Source organism: Tachypleus tridentatus, chromosome 2 (assembly GCF_004210375.1).
Source record: "Tachypleus tridentatus isolate NWPU-2018 chromosome 2, ASM421037v1, whole genome shotgun sequence".
Taxonomy (NCBI): domain Eukaryota; kingdom Metazoa; phylum Arthropoda; class Merostomata; order Xiphosura; family Limulidae; genus Tachypleus; species Tachypleus tridentatus.
The window spans coordinates 91,896,861-91,919,821 of NC_134826.1; the positions used below are offsets into that span (position 1 = coordinate 91,896,861).

General features: G+C 29.4%; 2 long non-coding RNA genes across 20 annotated transcripts; one reads left to right on the plus strand and one right to left on the minus strand.

Moving 5' to 3' along the window:
- The first annotated feature begins 212 nt into the window (after positions 1 to 212).
- LOC143244529 (uncharacterized) lies at positions 213 to 19,794 on the plus strand. Of its 19 annotated transcripts, XR_013025148.1 has the most exons (8): positions 468 to 751; positions 4,471 to 4,548; positions 5,572 to 5,705; positions 8,136 to 8,298; positions 9,537 to 9,642; positions 16,027 to 16,183; positions 17,623 to 17,695; positions 18,336 to 19,794. It is a non-coding gene; the product is annotated as an uncharacterized LOC143244529 (long non-coding RNA). The 19 variants fall into 19 exon arrangements; XR_013025155.1 differs by lacking the exons at positions 468 to 751; positions 16,027 to 16,183 and adding an exon at positions 237 to 253 and having other exon boundaries at positions 4,471 to 4,510; XR_013025144.1 differs by lacking the exon at positions 8,136 to 8,298 and having other exon boundaries at positions 311 to 751.
- LOC143244530 (uncharacterized) lies at positions 16,678 to 22,553 on the minus strand. The gene is made up of 3 exons (XR_013025161.1): positions 20,879 to 22,553; positions 18,368 to 18,477; positions 16,678 to 16,860 (listed from the first exon to the last, which is right to left on the minus strand). It is a non-coding gene; the product is annotated as an uncharacterized LOC143244530 (long non-coding RNA).
- Positions 22,554 to 22,961: the final 408 nt, after the last annotated feature.

The following is a 22,961-nucleotide window of genomic DNA, read 5'->3' on the forward strand; positions in this document are numbered from 1 at the left end:
AAAAAATACAAAGGAATTTTGCATTTTAAGATGTTAGTACGATGGTTAAATAGAGAATAATACAACTAGCACTCCTACATTGATTGATATATATAATAAAAAATCTTAGAAGTATACTTCAGTGCTTTTGTACATGATAACAATGTGTTTATTATTTATTTATGCTTGTTAATAATTTAAATATATTAATTGAACAAGATGTAACCTAGTGTTTAGTGTATGGGGCTGTAGACAAAACGTTTAAGCTTTGTAGGTAAATTATAAATGTGACATCAGTACCGTTTGGTTCAAAAATGGAAAAAAAAAAAAAAAGAAGAAGTATTCGTAACATCGAGTGTTATTGATAACCGTATTCCTTCTATTCAGTTAATTAAAATTGAGAAATGCTATACCTTAATCCAAAGGGTCTATATTGTGATTGTTTAGATTATGTTCGTACCGTGTCGCTCTGGTTGAAAGTATTAATACAATTATTTTTCTTGTCGCTAGTAAAGTTTTAGTCTTCTACAGATTTTTTGTTTGTATTTTGTACATCTCTATATAATTAAATAATATATTATTTTAACAGTACAACATTTTTTACGAAACTTACTGAATAATTAATGACTACTTCAGCACATGTGATGGAAAATTCGGATTGACGACAAACCCACTTGAAGTGAAAATGTTTTTCAAGATGGGTAGTATGGGTATTAAAACTAATTAAAATAAAGCACTGATCGACGTTTCTACTTTCTTAGGCCATCTTCAGGTTCATTTCAAATATTTGTTGTTCCTATAAGAATAAGATGAAAAAGGAATTGCCAGCTAATAATAGAGTAACAATAGGTGGCTGTAACATGTTAATATTCAATGCTTTATACATAATTTAAGAAGCTCCTCATATTATGTACGAAGTGAAGGTGTAAAAAACCAACAAAAAATAGACATAATATTAAATTTTATTAAACATTCATAAAGTAATTACTTAAAAGACATGGAATGTTTATTTAAAGCAATGTTTTTAATGTTTTATTGAAAGAAGTGCTTTTCTACAATATAATTCTGACCAATAACATGAAGTTAAAATAGGGATTTGCAATTTGGGTAAATAACGTCCACAGTATATCCAGTCTTGTTTATTACCTCTATTTACTGGTTTTTTAAATTCTCAGCTTTTCTATATACCGTGTGTGAGATGCCATAAGCTTGTTTGCTTAACATTTTGCAAATACAATTTCATTTTATGTTACGTATCTTATATCTATATTATTTTATGATCCCTGTTCCCATTTTTAAATTAATAGTTTTAACAATCTTGTATATTATGGCTTAACGCACTATTGATAGTGAAGATACCCAACTGATGAATCAATACATTCTAATCTTTGTAAATAAGAACAGAAGAAGAGAATATTTCATTAGCTGCATATATTACTAATACCAGAAGAGTTAAAAAAGATCTGTTTTTAAAGATCAGTACTGTTGATGCATCATCATTTTTTAAATAGATAATAATAGGACTATGATATCCAACTTTTACAACCTCATCCTCGTTAGAGGTTAACAGCAAATCAAAAATAGCATCATTTCCAGTTGACTTTCTGACCAGTTAGCATAAAAAAAAACTTTAATAAATAATAATGGTGCAGCTAGTTTAGGATTAAATATTAAAATTCACAGACTCCTAATAAATTAAATCCATAACATGATACTGTTAATTACCTAACATGCATTAATTGATTGGAATTGAAAGTCTCCCATAATTATTACATCAAGATTGTTATTGATATACAACAATCCTGATCTTATACAGTTTCACATTAGCTTTATATAGCTTTATTAGTTCTATTCTTGACTAACATTTTTTAATATTTATTCCTAAACCAGCTGCAGGTCATCCTTTATAAGTTATAGGAAAAGCCTCTCCCTCTTTTCCGGAATGTTTATTATTTTATTCCCAACTGGCACAGTACCTTTGACAATTATTTCTATTTACACTGTTGTTTCCAAATGTTTGACCAGTGAATTTGATTAGTTAGATTTGAAGAAAAATTGAAACTGGTACAGTATAATTAACAGTAAAAAGTCCCCAAGCAACACTGATAAAGTTCTCAAATGATGGATGAAATGTACTCAAACTAGATGGCCTTAATGAAACTTGCAAGATAAACCTGGTGTACAAGGTTTCTATGGCAAACATCTAGCAGATAAACTGGGAAAGGATTTGTAGTGAGCAAAGTTTTACAGTGTGTTGAGAAGAAGGAACAACAGATTGAAATGTAACAGGGAAAGGGGTTGTTTTTGTGTTGTATTTTGACCTGCAATATTCTGAAGACCATATTGAAGTCAAACTCTTACTTCTTTGCATAAAAATGTCAAGAAAACAGATTCAACAAGAAAATTAAGTTAGGTAATGAATCAATTTTTGCTTCTCTGGGCATAACAGGAAATCAGCTTTTTCAGAACTTGTTGAATTTGGTGGAGATGGAGTCTCAGTGAATAATGGGGATAAAAGTGGTGTGAAGGCCTTGCTTCAAGAGAAATCACCATGGTTAAGTTTTCAGTGGTATGTGGTTCATGAATTAGAGCTGGTCATGAAAAATGCTCTTTAGCTAACATACTATAACTACCATAAATCCTCTAAGAAACTGCAAGAACTAAAGTCAGTGAGTAGAAGCTATAAGTGTACTGAACTTCAGGTAACAATTACTGTTTTACAAGCTATACGTCCACTGAACTTCAGGTGAGAGTTACTGTTATAGAAGGTATTAGTGTACTGCATGATTGAGTTTTAGAATTTAAGGCTTGCTGACTGGTTAACTTTATAAAGACAGGTCTTATAGTTACAGGTCAAAGGCTATGTCATTGCATTTATTGACTTGCATTTAAATTTTAATTGACTATTTTCTGAATTTTTTATAAATTTGGTATAAAATTGTGATTATAACTCAAATTTTAGTATTATGCATTAGTTAATTTCTTAATTAGAAAACAACCTAAACCATGATTTTCACGTGTTGTGTGGTATTTTTAATGCAACACTTGTTGAAATGAGATGTTTGTGTTGTCAAAATATAAAGTCTGTAGTTTCTTATGAATTAGGAATCCAACTTACCAGTACTGACAAGCTAGAGTATAAAATAATAACCTCCTCTCTTTTCTATTTGCTGAGATATTGCTTGTGTACTGAATCAAACACAGTGGCCCCACTCACCCTTTTCCATTTTTAGAAATGCTCCTATATATACATTTATCTGTTTCTATGACATAAATGACCAATTGAAAGCTCAGAATGTCCTCTTAGTGGCTTCTTTGCCCATTTTCAGGTGTCACATCATCATTTTCTTCTTTTGAAATAAGACTTCTAGAAGGTAGTTCGAATCTTTAGTCTGCTTGTAATTTACTATTACTAAAAACACTTGCTTATCCATTGAAACATAACCTGGGATTTTTCTTGATGCAGTTTATGTATCAGTTTTTTATTTTTGTAATATTATTATCATTGTGGTTTAGTGCATTTTGGATTTCAATATTAATAGTTTCAATACATATAAATATTTATCCAATAACTTTGCTAATGTTGAAAACTTAAATAAGTACTAGACTATATTTAAAAAAAAAAAAAATCACTGAAAATCAACTTTAGAGTTAATAATTTTGAAATATGACAGAAAGAAATTGGTTTTGAGACAAGTGTTTTCTGGTACAGAATTTCACAACCTATAAATGTTTTATGTTAAAAACAGAGTGGTTAATACTTCAACAGTAAACATAGTACATGTATTTAGTGATAATTTTTTTATTAGCTTTTAGAGTGAATGAAAACATTGAAAGGAAAGAAACTAGAGAATGCTGTCAGTATAATCATTACTCTTTTATTTCAAAATGTATGTTATAGTTTTGGTAGAGAGACCTTTGCTCAGCCTTTATGAACTACAGACATGGGCCACATTATATAGGAAAGGTTATTTTGTGTGCTTTGATTCTAATATGTAGAACCTGGTAATATTAGTTTTTTGTTTTTTTGTTTATAAGTTAAAGGAAAAGAATATAATAATACTGTTTGCTACCATATATTTTGCTTTGGCTAACAACTATCAGCATTTCACAGATTATCAGTTCTTTTGCTATTTCTGAGATGATATTCACACACAATACAGCTTTTGACTTTATTATTGTTAGATATATATAGTTACTGAAATATTATAAAAGTTATTGACATGACATTATGACCCCATAATCTGGTTGAGATAATTTTTTAATACTAATGAATTATATGAGAAGCTTTTTCTTCTGTCTTAAGTGTTAAAAAAGATTGATTCATCATATGTTGAAAGTATCTTTTTGTGTTCTATTTTATATCTTCCTCAGGGCTATATTTTGTTGGATTAAGTCATTTTTTAATCAAACCTCAGTTTTGCTGATTTGAAAAATAAAAAGACATTTAATAATTGGTTTTCTTTTCTAATGCTTTGATTTCTGTTTTAGTATTTGAAGACTAACCTTAGATCATTTCTGTTATGATCTTGTAAGTATCAGAAAAGTTTCTGATGATATTTTCTCAAGGTATGTTTTTAACTTAAAAGTTCCTTACTGAGTCTTAGTACCACACATCGCATGACTTGTAACAAAATGATATAATATGTACCACTTTCTAGTCATTTTGTGAAAATTGCCCTACTCACTTAGCCAGTAGAACCTTCAATTGTCAGTGATATAGTAATGTAAAAGTTATTTTAGAAAAGCAGAAAAATATTAAACACTTATCTAACAATCAGGATATTTCATAAATGAAATTTAAAAATCAGTTTAAAGGTTTTTCACAAAAATGTTTATTTGCTGATTATAGTGTAAAATATTCTAAAATACTGAAATATGTTTTTAAAATATTTGCTTTTAAGAAAATGTTCCAATCAGGTTATTGTTACCTGAAATACTAAAGAAACATTTTAATTCATCCAACTGGCTTTTGTTTTTGAAAGATGACATTTTAACCAACCACCATCAATTGAACCTAGATTATTGTGTATCTAGATCTGACAAAAGCAAATTATTCAGGTTGTCAGCTTTGAAAAGTATATTCTTTTAGCAGTTTTAAACTTAGAAGTCAGATTTATTAACTTTGATAAAGTTATTAAAGAGCTAAATGGGAATCTTTTAACTGCTTGATGGTGCTTAATGACCAGTGAAATTATTTAATGTCCATCAATTGCAAGTTAACCAAACGTTAATTAAATTAAACTGTAGGGTATGCCTAATTTTCATTAAAGTACAGTTTTTGCTCTATTCAAAATTTTAGATGAAAATTTAATTGCAGAATATTGCATATAAAACATAAATTTAATATTTGTATGTAAAAGTGAAATATTTCCTTGTAATTTGATAATTTATTTCATTTGTTATCATGTGATTGTTTAAAATTTAAGTTATGATTGCATTTAGCTGTTTGTAATGTGATTTATAATTATCCCCATATTTATATTTTGTTCTTGTACAGACAGGAATTTTACTATATTATTTACTGAAACATCATTATTGTTACTTGTGCCATTATGAATACTAGTATGTAATCTTTCCATGATTTCTTAGATAAAGATGAAGATTTTGTGGTTAGTGATCTTCATATTTTAATTCATTATCTTCATGGTCTAACTCATCCACTGGATAAGATAAATATAGTTTGCTTGTCTGGAATATACATTGTGACTCATAAGAACACACAGGTAAATAAAATTTTAATTCAGTCTTGTTTTCTAGAAAATACGAATTTAGTTTCTTTTATTTTGAAATTGCAAGGGAAAGCATAAAACTATTGGAACAAATAAATTAAAGAATTTGAAACTTTGTAGTAAAAGGTATAAAAACTTAACCCTTAAAGTGTTCACACTGTTAGCACATTCTCTGCCATGCACCCTACTGGTGGACCACAACTGACTTTTAGTTACGGACTACATGACAAACTAATGAGTCACAGACAAATTTTTCAAAGCCAAATTTATCTTGTGGCATATGAGTTTAGGACATTGTGTCTGCTTTCTGGCACTTCTTGAATGTTTAATGTTATTTGTACTTAATCTAGTGTGTGGTATCAAGCGTGATAAAGGATGGTTAACAAGTTTTATTACCTGAATATTTGAAAGTTTTATCTTCTCAAATTTCTAATTTTAGTCTTTTAAGCTGTATTATGATTTTAATATATCTATTATTTTCTGCCTTTTTTGTCATTGTTTTCTCTTGTTTCTTATAGAAATCTTATGTATAGTGGTTGACTCTTACGGATATTTCTTCAAGAAAGCCAAAACTAAGACTTCAAATAACAACATAGAACCACAGTTTAATGTGGTAGCACAGAGCTTGCATAAATGAGTTGTAATTTGAAATGCAGTTTTGATATTGAGTTCTTTCAACATGGAGAAATACTACTAATAGTTCTTAAGAACAGTTAAACTGGATAGTACAAATCAAAAATCAAATTTTTTAACAAATGTACATAAATATGCATGAAGGTATTTAATTCATTAAAGTTATGATAAAAAGACAAAAATAACAGTTTTACTTCTAGATTTATTAATAGTTCATATGAAGAGGAATAAGTGTAGGTTTGCAAGTTTGAAGACTTTGTTAGTAATCATTTCAGTATAAACCTGTATGGTAAAGTGAAGAAGATTAACCAGTCACATGACATGCTATTTCACTGTGTTGAAATATGATTATGATGTATATATCTAAAAACAGCTGGTATGGATAGAGAAAGCTTTATGTAGAGGAGCGAACAACGACCCGCTCATGAGAAACACATTGAAAAGTGTAGCTGAATTTTAATGGCCCTTACAGTATAGTTATGAAGGCAGAAAAATCATGATAGTTACAGGAAATTGTCTTCTTTTTTATGTACCACTATTCTTTGGTGCATTCTTTAGTTTAAAAAATTTTTAGTGAAGTAGTTCCAATAGTATAAAAATGTAGAGTTGAGTTTTATTGACAGTAAAAAAAACAACATATTTTTTTGTTTTTCATGTGTATTCTTTAGTTATTATTATAAATAACTAAAATCATTGAAATTAAAAACTTGTTAGGCTTGATTAGGTAGAATAATGAAAAAAATGATCATAAAAAATCTTCCTTTTTGTTTGAGGCATGCTTGCAAGGAGCTTGTGCATTACGTAATCCAATTTGGTAACTTGAGCTACATGTTTGCCAAATTATTTATAACTTGTATGGCAGGACATAGTTCAGAGGTCAATAAAATAATAAAATTTGTTATAAATAAATGTATACGGTTACAAGCTTTAAGTTATTTAAGATAAATAATTATTTCCAGTCACACTTTCCAGTCATTCTAGGAAGAAGAAAGGGTAACTTAAAATAATTTCCTAATTTTATATGGTGTTTATGGGATTGATCAAATTGATTGACCCCTTATAGAGTTATAGTAGAGAAAATAAATGAAAACGTATGAAGTATTTTTAAGAAAAAACATTTGGAGGTTTTGGAGATTATTCAAATGAAATTTGACAACTTTCGGATGAAGAAAAGTATCTTTAATCTTAACATGAAAATTGCTTTGCACTGGAAGCAGTCTACACTCTAACTGCTTATAATAATGGAAAAAATATTTTTTTAAAATTACTTACCTAAAATTTCTGATTTTATATGTACAAAAGACTTGTAATATTTACTGAAACCTTACCAAATTTGGTGAAGTTACATTAAGTACTTTTAGAGATACAATATCTATACCTTCATAATTTCATACAGTGTTGTGTAAAATGCATGCATCAATTGTGTAAATATTAAATACAATGTTATGAAGAGCTTAACTGATCAGCAGAGGTCACATGTTTATACTCAGAATGTGTTACTAATTTTGTTCTTTTGTCATGTGTTTTTCAGAGTTATTAAGAATGTACTGTACAATTAACTGTACTATCTCAAATACAGGTTTAGTACAATATACTTGTAAACTCAGTAGTGAAACTCATATATGCCATCATTCATAATTTATTCTTATTTCATTATAGATTAGTTCTTCTTTGCAATTGAACCTTATATTAATATTCACAATTTTTGGAGTTAATAGTGATATTTTCAAAGTTTTCTGCTTGGCTTCCATTGCAAGGAAATATTTTAAAATTTCAAATCCAACATTACAGGGCTTTGTGATTGAACTAGAGGGGTCAGTCATAGACTCTATGGATCTTTTGTTATGAATACCATCCTAATCTGGGAAACATTCTTTGGGGCAAGGTTGCTCTGGAACTAAGCCAGTCATGGCTCACAGATAAACCTCAAGAAAAGTTGGTCAGTCTGCAGGAGGTAAAAAAATTAGGTTTTGGTTTAGTGACTGGTGGTTTTAGCTCTAAGTATTACATAGTTGCCTAAGTTGGGTTTCATACTTGTTTAAAAACATCATCATATTTCTACACGTCATGCATAGAATATTTTAAACTCACAACAATGAGCCAATACTTACGTAGAATTTGGAGAATATTTAGCACTGCTGCTACAAATATATTTTTTTGAATTATTCATTAGGCACATTGTTTAAGGTACTGAAAATTAATATGAAGGTGTACTTACCACCACTATAAAGGTATTTCTGTTTATTTGTCCTTGATTATAGAAATTGGTGAGAATGTGACTTATCCTAAACTGATATAATTTTGCAACAGCTGATTAATTAAATGATAATTTGGGATTTAATGTCTCTCTCTTTTTCTTTTTAGATTATTATTAAAACACATCTTTTAGTACAGTATTCACTGTTAGGAAGGGGAATGTAACTAAATTATTGCATTATTTTAATATTTTTACATTTGTATGACATTATGTATTATGTGTCAATTTTTTCAAACACAAAGTGTTAAATTAGCAAGTCCTATATTGATGTTTCTTTCATGTTTTCAGTTTTCAGTGCTTTCTAGTAAACTTCTTTCTGTCAGAAACTGAACCCTACAATTTACAGTGAGGCTCAGACATAATTTTTCAACATGTTTTTTAGAAACTCTTTCTGCAACAATTTATTTGTGGCTCCATGATTTTGTTGGCCGTAGAGTTCCGAGTAACATATGAATCACACACACAACTTTTATATTAATCTTACTGCTGTGGTCCTTTGCATCTTAACAAAATGAGCAATTTTACCCAATTTGCTTTGTCATTTCCTTTCATCTGAACATTGCAGATAAAACATAAAATTGCTTAGTACAATGTAGCATATGGATCCCACTGGAAAATGAATGGCACAAAAATAAGTCAGTAATTTGAGGGTTAACTCCTTGACATATTTATTGTTGTTTTTCTATTTTGCTATTGTTTTCATTCTGATTACAAGAGTCTTGCATTTTACTGAAACCCTTAATAAAATCAAATGAATAATTTTGCTTAAATCAGTGTCCCAACAAGATTACTTTACTTAATGTCTGTATAATGATTTTGTTTTTCTACCTTTCTGCTGTGACTATACATAAGAAAATTAGAATGATATAGCTTTATCCTCAGAAGTGTTTACTAACATCATTTGAAAATCATTTAAATGTTTTGTTTATTTTCAGTACACGCATACATTAAGAATTGAGTGTGTCCCATCTGAAATGATCTTAAGGTGGATACCATCATCTAAAACAGTTAAAATGTTTGGAGTGAAAGTATAGCAAGTATGTAAGTAAGCTAACACTTTTCTTCACAAGATCTTGGTAATAAGGTTTATACAAGATTTTAAACTGTTCATTGTTCTTAGCAGTACTTTTCTTTTGTTCACAAGATCTTTGTGATAAAGTTTATACAATATTTCAAACTTTTCACAGTTCTTAACAGATTATAAAAGAAGAACTGACTTAACTCTATTAATACCATATCATTCAATCTGTATGACCTAACTTTGCTATCATTATATTTCATTACAAAAGTAAAACTAGTTGATGAAATTGTTTGGAATTTGACAAGAACTTTCCTGTAAGTGTGTTGTTTAAAGAAATCAAACATTTAATTTTGATTTTTTATACTATTTTTAATAAAAAATTGGTATTTAATGTAATTATTTACACTCAGAATTTGAATAGCTTACCTGCAAGGTGATTTTTCATGTTGGGTTTAAAAATACTATTTATTATCTTATAGTTTTAACATTTCATTTGCATAATCTTTAGAACCTTCTAAATGAAGAGCAAAAGTTATATTTTATTTTCCATTTTCTCTACTATATACTAATTCTAGCTATTGTCATCAACATACAGTGCAAAGAAATATTTAAAATAAAGAAATGAAAATATATATATTTACCTTTATCTCTTCAATAAATAATCTTAAAATATTTTCTTTCAGTCATATGTATGCTTTACCTTTCAACATATATTTTATTCTTAATGTTTTATATTCCTTTCCATTTGTTTATATTTTATTATTTATGTCTATATGCTTCAACAGCACGTGGTATAATGTTGTGATCAGCAGAGAGTATGCTTTAACCTACAGCATGATGTTTGCTCTGTCATCCTTTCATAATGTATGACCAGTAGAGCAATGAGTAGAAAAACTTAAAAAATTATTAAACCTTTTAAATATAATTTTAAAACACAACTAATACATAATTAACTCAAATATAAAAGTAAAACCTAAATGTAACTTAACTGCTTTTCAAACTAGTATGTATAAGGCCAGAAACAATAACCAAGTGCTAGGAACACTGATCGCCACAACAGATATAAAACAGAATTTGCTTATTATTTGAAAAATAATGTATTACTGACTTGCCTCCTATCCTGAAGAAACTAACCAAGGAATCTGCTCTTTCTATTGAATATAAGTTTCCCACTCAAAGGAATAAAACATTGTTGCTTGGCAACTGGTTACTTTAGAATGTGAGCTTGGTATATAACAGAAGTTGAGATGTAAACATTTTCTCAGAAATCTAACGATGTTTTAATATGAAACTAATGGAATTTGAACTTGTATGCTTAAAGGCTTGTCTAGACTGTGATAAAGGTACTAAGGGTAAGCTGTAAAGAAACATAAGCAACCAGATGCAAGATATTTTAACCTTGAGTTGTTTGTTTCAGAAGTTACTTTCAAAATAAAGAAGTAATAATTTAGATAATATAAAACTTTGAATAATAACATATTTCATAATGTTGAGTTTATTAAACTACATTGATAGTCAAGTGCTTTAATTAAATGTTGGATGTAACTCAGAAACAGTGTGATATGTGCAGAAATTATTTTAAAGAGTGTGCCAGTAGTCACAGTAGTTAGTGAAACATGAATTCTGACTTAGTTTAAGGTAGGTAAAAACTTGAATTGTTACTGAAGTTACTGTAGAGATGGGCTTGATCAATCATGTAAACATAACTAACTAACCTATAAATATATTTTTTAAAAATTCAAAAATTACTTCTTGGAGCAACATATTTTACCCTTCATGTCATGGGCATGTTTTACTGAGCATGTTAAACAAGGTTTTTAGTTAGTTATATTCAAAATTTAAATTAAACTACTTTTTATTCATGTTATACCAAGTAGTATGGCATGAAACGAAGCTAATAATCCATATCTTAATAGTATATAAGTTTTCAGGTCTTAATTTTTTAAGACAATATTAAAAAAAAACTAGAATTTCCCCTTGTGTGAAAAAAGTGACATTTTTTCTCTATTTTATTTACTGCCCCTCCAGTAAGTATGAAATTTAACATGGGGCATTCAAAAAACAGTTTTTATAGCCTTCAATTTTATTTGGTTAGAGAGCCATCAAAAAGAAAACCAGACCCTTATATAGAGTAAGGGTAGAAAAAATAACAGATAAAATTTAAAGATTTACTGAATAAAAAATCTGAAATATATTTATGAAGTTTTAGAGATTACAAAAATGAAATTTTAGGTATTTGAGATGAAAATTATTTTATAATCTTAACAAGAAAATCACTTTGCTCTCAGACTAGTATAAAGAAAAAAAGCTCAATATATTCGTAGACACATCTTTAGTAAAAAATCTTATTTTTTTTATATATAAAAGATTTGCAATGTTTCCTGAAAGTCTGTCAAATTTTGTGAAAATTCACCCACTGTATTAAAAGTTAGTAGTACCTAATTTATGACAAGTACAAAGTGGTCAAGTGGTAGGTCAATTTGAGAAAGTTAATTTAAACACATTATGCTTTCCTTACAAACATTTAGCTTTGACTGCTGGAACAAAAACAATTTGTGGTATGAGAAAACTCACTTGTAGAGAAAAGACTATCGGTCAGTTACCTCTTTCTTTCTTTCTTTGTGAACCTGACGATGACCAAAGAAGGTTGAAACATTGTTCGCTCCTCTACATAGAGCTTTCTCTACCCAGACAAGCCGTTTTTTTACATACATAAAACAAACAATTGTTTAATTTACGTAGCTTAGAATATGCTCTGTAAATTGATTATAAACATGGCCAATAACAATGTGAGAAAGAAATACAGACATATATTAAAAGACAGAGGATATTGGATGGGTGTGTAATGTGTATTCAACAAATATTGTGATATGTCAATAAAGTTAGAAGAGGCTGAAATTTTATATTCTGGTTTGTCAATATCTATAGTACATGTTTCTGATATGTTGAACAATCTGAAGCCCTTGAAATGAAACAGAAGAAGTCTGTAAATGAGAAATCACAGTGATGCTACGTTATATGATTCAGAGGTGCAAATTGAGAATATGTAAAAATTTTCTTCTGGAATTAAGGAACTAAATCTAACATAACACTTTAAACCCACAATTTTTTGCATATTCTGATGGAATAATTTTCATGATTTCCTAATAATTATCACTATGTCTTTTAAAAATTCAATTTTCTTAATTTTGTGGGTAATAACATGGTTTGGATTAGTTTTCAGCCAAAGAGTCACAAATGTTATTGGACATTGTCATCATCATTTAGGTAAATTGTGATTTTAGGCTGGATACTGGTAGTAGTCTAAGATACATTGATAATAGTTTAATTAAATTTTGAATGTAATCGTAGAAAGGTTGTGCACTTTAACTCTTTCGTGTACAGGGTCAAAATAGAAAAAAAGATTTGATGTTCTGACTCAAGTTTTCTTAATGGTAATGAAACCTTGCACATAACCCTAAAAAATTTCTTTTTAACAGTTTAAGATTTTTCCTTTGCAAGTTAAATACAAATCACTAAATGTTCACATAAAAAATATATTTGGATTTCAAATAGTAGCATATGCACCCAGAAAGTAAAATCAGTATATTAAAAGTGAAACTCAGAAATTAAATCTGTTACTCACAGCAAAATTGAAAATTATAATATTTGCCAAAACAAACCAAGTAAAATAATCATATTGGCAGTAACACAAAACAAAAAAGGTATACCATTTGCCAAGAAAGTACAAAAGGTACAATTTTTTAAAGGAAAAATATCTTAGATCATAACTCCAAAAGCATTGGGGATTACCTGTTTATAAGACAGAACCTGACAATGTGGATGAAAAACAGGATATCTAGAAAGGAAAGTCAAATATGAGTTACGTTTTGATTGCTATAATCTATAGTGTTTCAAATTATATCAAAGTCTTCTACCATTCACCATCAATAAGTCTGTGAGCATGATCAAAAGGTCAAACCTGAAACCTGGTTCAATTAGCACAAGTGGATGAGAATGACGACAATCCACACAGGGTAACCCCCACCTAACAGACCCATCATACAGCTGGTAGACTGACAGTGGGTGTGGTATTATAACCTCTAAACAAACATTAAAAATATATTAAGCTTAGCATGATAGTAGAATTTTCTTTATCAAAAATCACCCTTAAATCCTACATTTATAAAACACTTAACCTACACCTATTAAAATCAGCATGATATTAAATATTTTTTGTGATTAAAAAAACACCTATAATTTCTATTTCTGTCAAATACCTGACCTATACTCATTAAACTCAGTATTATAGTAGACAATCTTTTCTTATTAAATGCACCTTAATTTCAACATTTTTGAAACACCCAAGCTTCACCCATTAAATTTATTATAAGACCCCTAAAATTCTTTTCTCTTGAAAATAGATGTTAGAGGAGATTTTATTGAGCTGTTTAAAATTGTTAAGGTAATTGATAGTAATGATGTATCCTCTGTTTTCATACTTAGTGGTTAGAATGGTATGCCTAGGGAACTTGTGTAAATTTTGGTATAATATAAATCATCTTCAACTAAGACAGTTCTTTTTTGGAGGGAGGGGGGTTTCTAACACCTCGATTGGCTTCTGGAATAGGTCACCTTCAAGTTTGGTGGATGCAGCCAAATTAAGGGAGTTTAAGGAAAAGGGTGATAAGTATTTGAATGATAAGAGAGTGGCTTTGACTGTTTAGATTAAATTTTTTTGCAAAATGAACAGCCTAGTTGGACCAAGAGTTTCAATCATTCTTTTGTTTTTAATTTATATGTGTATTAGAAATATATATTTGCAAACAGCAAGGTGTTGTTGCTAACTCAAATTCTGGAGTTCCTGTATAACAAGGTGATAGACCTGTTTGGTATTGATAATATGCTTTTAAGTGGAGTGAACTTAATTGGCTTATGCAGAGATAAATTATGATTATTTCTTACATCTAGCTCTTTTAGAAAAGAGAAGAAAATCATACCCTTCATAAATACCAGTTGTATGCGAGAGGTAGAGAAGGGGGGGATGAAAGAAGTAGGAATTTACAGAGTATCATGATCAGCATCTGATATTCAAAGACTGAAAAATACCTTTGCAACAAGTTTTTTTTCCCTACATACAACATTTCTCAATTTTAAAGTTAAACTACCTAAAAAAATATCAGTACTCATAAAGACTTCTCTAAGTTTATTCAATTTAAGTTACTGTATTGTTTAATGCATTCATGGTTATGTTATAACAATTTTTCATTTTGATAAAGTGTAATCTTGTGTGCAGTTTAAAATTCTATTTTGTTTCAGTGTAGTTTTATTTCTATATTTCAAAGCTTCAGTGTTAGATTCAACTTCTGTACCCTTTGGAGACTGTGTCCTTTTTTATGTTGTCTTGTTCCTATGTGTATATGCTGTTTTAAAGATTTAAGTGTTCATTTTAACCCTGTGCATTAATTTAGTGAATCTTCTGTATGATTTGTTTTATTGCATTTCTAAAACAAAGCTACTGGATGAAGTAGTTAGAAACTTTATAATTAACTTTACAGGTTATTTAGCTCTTGGAAATATTTTATTTGTAATATTTTCTTAATTTCAATTTTGAAAATATTTCATTGTGATATGTTTAAGAAACAGCTGAAAATGCTTATATTTGTTTCTATTTGATTTAATGGTTCTTATGTCTTCCTATGTTCTTTTAAAACTTTCATATAGTTTTTATTTTATACAACTATATATTTAGTTGGACTTGAAAAACTGCATTCAGTTTCACTGTGTTTATGAGCCATTTTATGGTGAGTTTTTGTCTTACCATATGAAAACTAAACTAGCTGATTTTTTTAAATTGTTAAATATATGTAATAGATTTTAAACCCCATTTATTTTAATTTTCATTTATTTCTGTGTATTTTTTAAATAATTTTCTTTGTCCATTTAAACAGTTACTTAGGCTGATATGACATAATGTAAAGAAAGTCTAACACAATGACCTTCAGCAAAATGAAACTTGATATGGTCAAATGCAGAATGAATCAACTAAGCCTTTCTCATCTTGTTCCATGAAAGACCTTTATTTTCCTACACTAGTGCAACATAATAATAAAGATAAAGTAATAAAGCAAGTGTTTCAGAAACTTTAAAAAATAGGACTAATTGTAGCAGAAGTTGTTCACAAGCTTCTTTTCTTCTATTACAAAGCTGAACTTTTATCACTTTAATATGATGTCTTTACAAATCCATGATTGCATGAAAGATTTTTTTTTGTTTTACAATTGAAATTAAAAGAAAAATGTTTTTATTATATGTTTTAAGTTCACTAATACATGGCTTTTAAAAAATTACATCACACCATCACAACTGTGATTGTGGAACAGTGGTTTCTCTAAAAATTTATAACATTACACTTTTTATTCAAGGTGCAAAGGCAGGACAAATTAACACTACTTTGATCAAGACTATTACAATTTTTCATAAAACTTGGATGATGTACACTAATGATTTTGAGAGCTCCTTGAAATCAATCCAAAATCAAAATTCTGGAATTTTATATATCAATTCTGCATGTAAAATTAAGTAAGTAAAAACTTGTTTTGTAGAATACATTTCAACTCAAAGCTTAAACAAACATGATGGTCATAAATTAGTAATCAGATTTCTGTTAACATCATTGCTTTTAATGAATAACTTTCAGGCACAAACATTATATGTAGATGTTATTTTTCTATACCTATGCTTATTTTTAATCCTAGTTGTTTTATAAATTTCTAAGGATGACTTACATGAGAGAATAATTTCACTATGGGTTTCTTCTTCAGATCTTAGCAAAATTTTTTCCTTCACACTGTTGAATCTTTCATTCCTAGTTAAGCTATCTCAAAAGCATCTTTTACAGGACCAGAAGCAGATGCTGTTATTTAATCATACTGAATTCTTCTATTCAGCCTGTGTAGTGTTTCAAGGATATCAAGAAGTGGTAAAAGTTGACTTGTTTGTCTGCAATTGATGTAGATTGCATATATTATATTACAAGTACTGTTTACAGTTAGATACAAATAAACAGTGCACAGTTCATATAGCTAAGATATATTTATTGCTCTGAATACATTAGGTTGGACGTTTCTTTGTTTAAGTCTCTATGAAGCAGAATAGCTACTTATGGAAGTTGATGTCCACACAGTGACATGGCTCTTAAAGTTGTATCTGAGGAAATTACCAGATGCTCTCTTCACAGATGCTCTTTATCCTATGTTCTTTGAAGATTTTAATAAGTTGTTATAGTGGATCAATTTTCTAATAAATGTAGTCAGAAATACTATTATTATGGAAGATAAAAACCTTAAATTAATTAAATCTGGAATACTTGAAGGATTATTTTCTTTATTTGATCACTGGTACTGTTGATTTTGTAATACACTTGTAAGAAATATTGTTTTGCAGTTGTTATAATTCAAACTTATTTTTGATTCTGATTCCAATTTGACTGTTGTTTTCATTTATAAAAATATGTGTATATATGTATATTATCCTATTGTAAAAACAATGGTTTGCCAGTGTTTCACATGTATGCTACAATATATATGTTGCATGATCTTAATTTCAAACACTCATTCCATTACAGTTTCAAAATCACCAGTCAGAAATATGAGTATTAAAACATATTTTGCATTAGCCATTTTATGTGATATGTGTTTTTTGTTTTAAAATTAAGGGTCAAACCAGTTTATTTTGATAATTTGCTTATTAGTTAGTACTATGAATACTTAATTAACCTACATTCTAGAAAGATTTTATTGTTGATTTTAGCCTATTTATCTTAGATTTTGTAAGTAATAAATGATGTGAATAACTGCATTAAAATTTATATTATCAGTTTCCTCAAACAAAAATACTAGTTAACAGATGTATAGTTAATAAGTATTTGTTGATAGATGTTATGCAATTTAACAGTTAAAATTCATAAAAATATTCTTCATTACAAAACATCACTACATCTATTTTTTACCTTGTTACAGGTGTGCAGGACCAAGAAGCTAGAAAGAGGAGACTTTTATCATTGTTTCATTCTCTATGGCCCAGCAAGGCCAGGTGAGTTAAGGCATTCAACTCGTAATCTGAGGGTCAAGGGTTCAAATCCCCGTCACACCAAACATGCTCGCCCTTTCAGGCATGGGGGCATATTATGTGATGGTCAATTCCACTATTTGTTGGTAAAAGAGTAGCCCAAGAGTTGGCAGTGGGTGATGATGACTAGCTGCCTTCCCTCTAGTCTTACACTACTAAATTAGGGACAGCTAGTGCAGATAGCCCTTGTGTAGCTTTGCACAAAATTCAAAAAACAAACAAACAATCATTGTCTATGAACCATTAATTAAGTAGTTCTCATAAAACTGGTTGATCATTTGGTCAAGGAAACATTTTGCTATGCTAAAAAAAGAAGTCTTTACTTTAAAATGATTTAGTATATTAATGTTAACTACCTTCATTTGTCTTGATACAGGAAATTTGAATCTCAAAATAATTTTCGGGAATGCTTAACAACTGCAAAGGTATTATTTGTTTTGAAGATGAAACTAGGAACCTCAGAAATACTAAATATAGTTTCTGTATTGATGCCAGTTGCTAGAAGAAAAATTTTAAAAAAGATATTATTATGTTTGTAGAAATGTTATTTTGAGTCAGTTTCCTAGTATTATCACTTTATGAAGTACTGATATTCTTTTAACAGGTACTCGTTCATCAAATTCAGAATTGGTATACCTTTTGGCAGCAAGCATAGTCAATGTGATAGTGCAAGCTGGAATCCTTTATTTCTTTCTGAAGAGCCAGGAAGCAGGATATTTTCAACAGTTGAATCTCGTAAATGAGGCCTTTTGCATTTTAAGATATAAAAATTGAAAGTACAGAAAACATCTAATAGTTACACTAAATCCATCTTCAATTCAAATATGGTAGAAAAAGAGGTTAGTACAAACTGTGACAGTTTTTTCAGTGACAAAACCAGAATTTTATTCTTGTCTTCTACTCTACTGCCCTAGTTCTAAATTCAGTTAAATGATTTTAAATCATTTACCATTTTATTTAATGTATTTTTTTAAGTTTTTGTAGTTAATTTCAAGTTATTTTCTTAAGTTATGCTTTTTAATTCTTCCTAAAGTAAAAATGTCATGCTGTGTTTACATCAACAGTTTATTTGTCTTGTGTATTCATAAGCAAACACAAACCTAAGAAAACAAGGGGTACAGAACATTTGCTAAAAATTTAGTTTTGTGTTATACCAACTCATTAATTCATAAGTTTTCATATAATACAGAAATATCTAATGGTGTTGAGATTATTTGAATTTTATATAATTTGTGTTCTACTAAATTCCCCTAAAGAATGTGTTAGAGCAGTAGTTCCTAACCTTTTTTATGCCCCACTCCCTTAAAAAATGTTAACATGTTCTCGCACCCCTCACAGTAATTATTTATTTAAGAATAAAGGTGAAGGTGGCCAAAACAAATGTTATCTCGCACCTCTGGTTGGGAACCACTATGTTAGAGCATCCTAAACAAGATTCATAAAGAAGTTATACACTGCCATTCATTATTCAATTACATGCAGCTTTTGTTCCACAAAGGAAGAAATGTGGTTTATTCTACTTTATTATATTTCTGATGTATGCCAGTATTACATTATTATAATTAAACAATAAATTTAGTGTACAAAGGTTTTGCTCTGAAAAATGTACACTATAATATCCACATTCTCAAACAAAAAGCAGTATTTTTTTTATTAGTTGATGTCACAAGACTAAAATTTGTGTGTCATTTGTGATAGAATTAATTTTGTATATGTTATAATCTAATACCAGAAACCTACACAATTAAACAGTAATGGCTCATGTCTGGTCTGTCTTACTTTATATTCTGATCACGATAAGATGCAGTAAAAACTAAGTCTGTCCTGTGTTATACTGTGTTAACAAGGTTTATTGTAACCTTTTGCTATATCAAATTATATATCTTCTATCTTTTATTAAGCAAATCTAGTGACTTCTAAAACAATTTTGAACCCTATCCTCCAAAGTCACAAAGCTATTGTTAAAAGTATTTTCCTATTCTTATCTTCAAGAGCATTAAAGAACAATGAAAGACTAGTTTATGGACAATTTATGAAAGTGAATAAAGACTGTGTGTTCAGAAGTTTATTTTGTAAAATACATTTTTTATTCAGAAAACCTTAACCTACAATTATCACCTTAAAGCATCAGTTGAAGTTAATGTTTTGTTAAATAATATCTAATTGTATTTTAAATTAGGATTTAGTGCTGTTTACTTTGGTACTATGAGAATGTATAGTAGTAAATGAAAAGCTTGACCTATGATTATTTTGGACTAACCTTAAATTAATGTTTTTTGGGTTTTTTTCCTACATTTAGAAATATCAGCATTACAAGTTTGTTAAGAGTTAGGATCACTGTGGGCATGTTAAACTTATTTTTTTAATAAACAAAAATTTATTACACACATTCTAAAAATGGGACTGTTTCCAGTCTCATAAATATGATAAAATACCAAATATCTCACTGTACAGGATAACAGAAAAATTCCTGATGAAACTGGAAATAATCTCATATACTCAACTTTTTTTTTTTTTATCCTTTATATTAAGTTGTTAGTATCTTATTGTATTTATGAGACTAGAAACAGTCCAATTTTTAGAATTGTGCACAATAAATCATTTATTAAAGGTGAGTTTTTAACATTGAGCATTTACACAAGTGCTAATGAATTTTAATACTGTGAACATATTTTATAAATGATGGAGTATGTTATATCTTGTCATTAAAATATATACTCAAATACTTAGTTAACTTAAAGACCTACAGTTGATTACAAATTGTTTGAAAAGCGTATAGTCTTGTTGAATTAATTTTACAGAAAACTTTATCCTAATGCAATTCACAAGAAAAATATATAAAACATCCATATTTAATACAAATAAAATATATGCTTGCATAATTTCATGTTTCTAAGGATTTTTGCATTGTTTAAATGCTAAAGCTGAATTAATTATTTTTTTAATATTAAGGCAAAGCTATAAAACGCATTGAATATTATTTTGTTTTTGTTAGTACTAGAAAAAAATGTGATTCAGTTAGTTAGCATTTGTGTCTGATATTTACATTCCCCCCCTCTCAGAAAAAAACAACAAAAACTATGATATTAAACACAAACTGATTGAGGAAATAAAAGTGAAAATGTATATGTTTCAAACACAACTTACCGTATATGGCCAAATACGCTATACTGATGCTATGTAGAACAAGTATTACTTGGACATAGTCCACATTTCATGAGGTTTATGAGTGACTTCTCAAATGTTTGTTGTTTGGCGTCTATTGGCGCAAAGCAACAAGACTATCTGCGCTAAACAACCGGTAAAATAATTAAAGTAAAATTATTAAAATATGTAAAAAGGAATCATGTTAAAGGGCAATTTTCAAATTGATTTGAAATGAAAATAGAATTAAAAAGCCAATGGCCCTTAAACATTAAATAACACAACTGAGGTGGACAGTGTCACCATCGCCAATGATACAGTCCAACGTCAGGGTTGAACCCATAGTAAAAACATGTCTAAAATAGTGTTGTCGCTCATGATCGTAATGACGGCACATCAGTAAAATATGGGCTATTGTGACTTGAGTGTCACAGAGACCACACATTGATGCATCAGTCCCAGATAAAAGGATACGATAACTTAAAAACTGTGACCAAAACGTAGCTAGCCAGGATAACTTTAATAAAAATGGGCAAATTGGACATTTACACATTTTTATTCGCAATCCATATGAATGGAGGTCGTACGGAATTCCATACCTCCACGTAATATCATAAGCCTTCTCAAGATAAAAAATAAATAAATACAGAAACAAGATGCTGTCGCTTGAGAAAGGCTTCCCTGATGGTCCACACTGAATAAAAAAGGGAGACATTTGCCGTAAAGAATGTAATATCAGAAAGTGAGGTAAAGGTGTTGAAGAAGTCAAAGACTGCTGTTCAGACGTGGTCACTTACCTATGATCTGATTTTATTTAGATTTGGGGGATCCATAATAAAGAAAGAACATTTCAGTGCCCATTGTTCCATACCCACTATAAAGCCCTACGAGAGGACGCACTACAGTGTCAAACAAGAACATTGCAGCGATGCCAGGGTTTCATGAACACTATATCCAAACACTAGCATAAGATACAATGCACACAACACACCTGTTGAGAACGTCCAACACAGACACTCGGTTGACCCTAGCCCAAGTGGACCAGCTGATTGATCCTGGAGGGGCCACTGATCTACAGGAATTCAAGTCCAAAGTAGTGGTTATGGTTGAATCCCTCAACCACCAGGATTCTTTCCTCCCCTTCACTGATCTCCCTACGCGGCAAACATGTGGATGGATGTTTAGATCCCATATGGAGGTAAACAAAGTACAGAACCTTCTTTGGGAGGCTCACTCACCACGTACAGAAATCCACCTAGAGTGGGTTTTCAAAGGTATAACAAAGCAATGAATATATAAATTCGAAGGATGAAGTCCATTTTTAAAAGTAAGAACAACTAACAATACCATTTACCTGTTTGTCTTTAAAATCCATTAGATATTCCATGTGAACAGTTCTAAAGAAATTTTCAAACTATATGAGCTATGTCTTTTACGCCATAGCGAAAAAACATGAATTTATTCATCATTCATAGATTATAACTTTGTCATTCTATTGAATACAAATTTAATGAGGTAAACATCAAAATTATTTATTGGTTAATTCTGAAATAAGAGTATGTTAGGGGTGGGGTGGCAAATGTATCTGACTTTCTAATTAGGAGCTTCATAGACAAAAAAGGTTTAAGCCTTGTAAAATTCTTCTGGGAATGTCCATAGTATTGTATTATTAATAATCGTTAAACTTTATAGATGTAAAAACGGCTGGTATGGGTTGAGAAAAAATTTTAGAAAAGGAGCGAACAACCCATACCAGCCGTTTTTACATATATATTTTTCTCTACAAGTGGGTTTTCTCGTCATCACGGATCGTTAGGCTTTGCCCTTCAAGAAGATAGCTTACGTCACGATTGTCATATGAGGGACGGCTAGCGCGAACTTAAAAAACACAAACAAAGGATAAGTTTAAGATTTAATCTAAATAAATGTAATAGTACTGATCGTTGTATGTCTATGTAACTGTTTCGCAGGGTGTGGATGGATTTTCCAAAACTGGTATGAAGGTTTCATTAGGTACATACAAAGTTTCATTAATGCGTTTTTTACCAATGCTTTGCCCTTTCAGATGGATCTTAACGAAATTTGG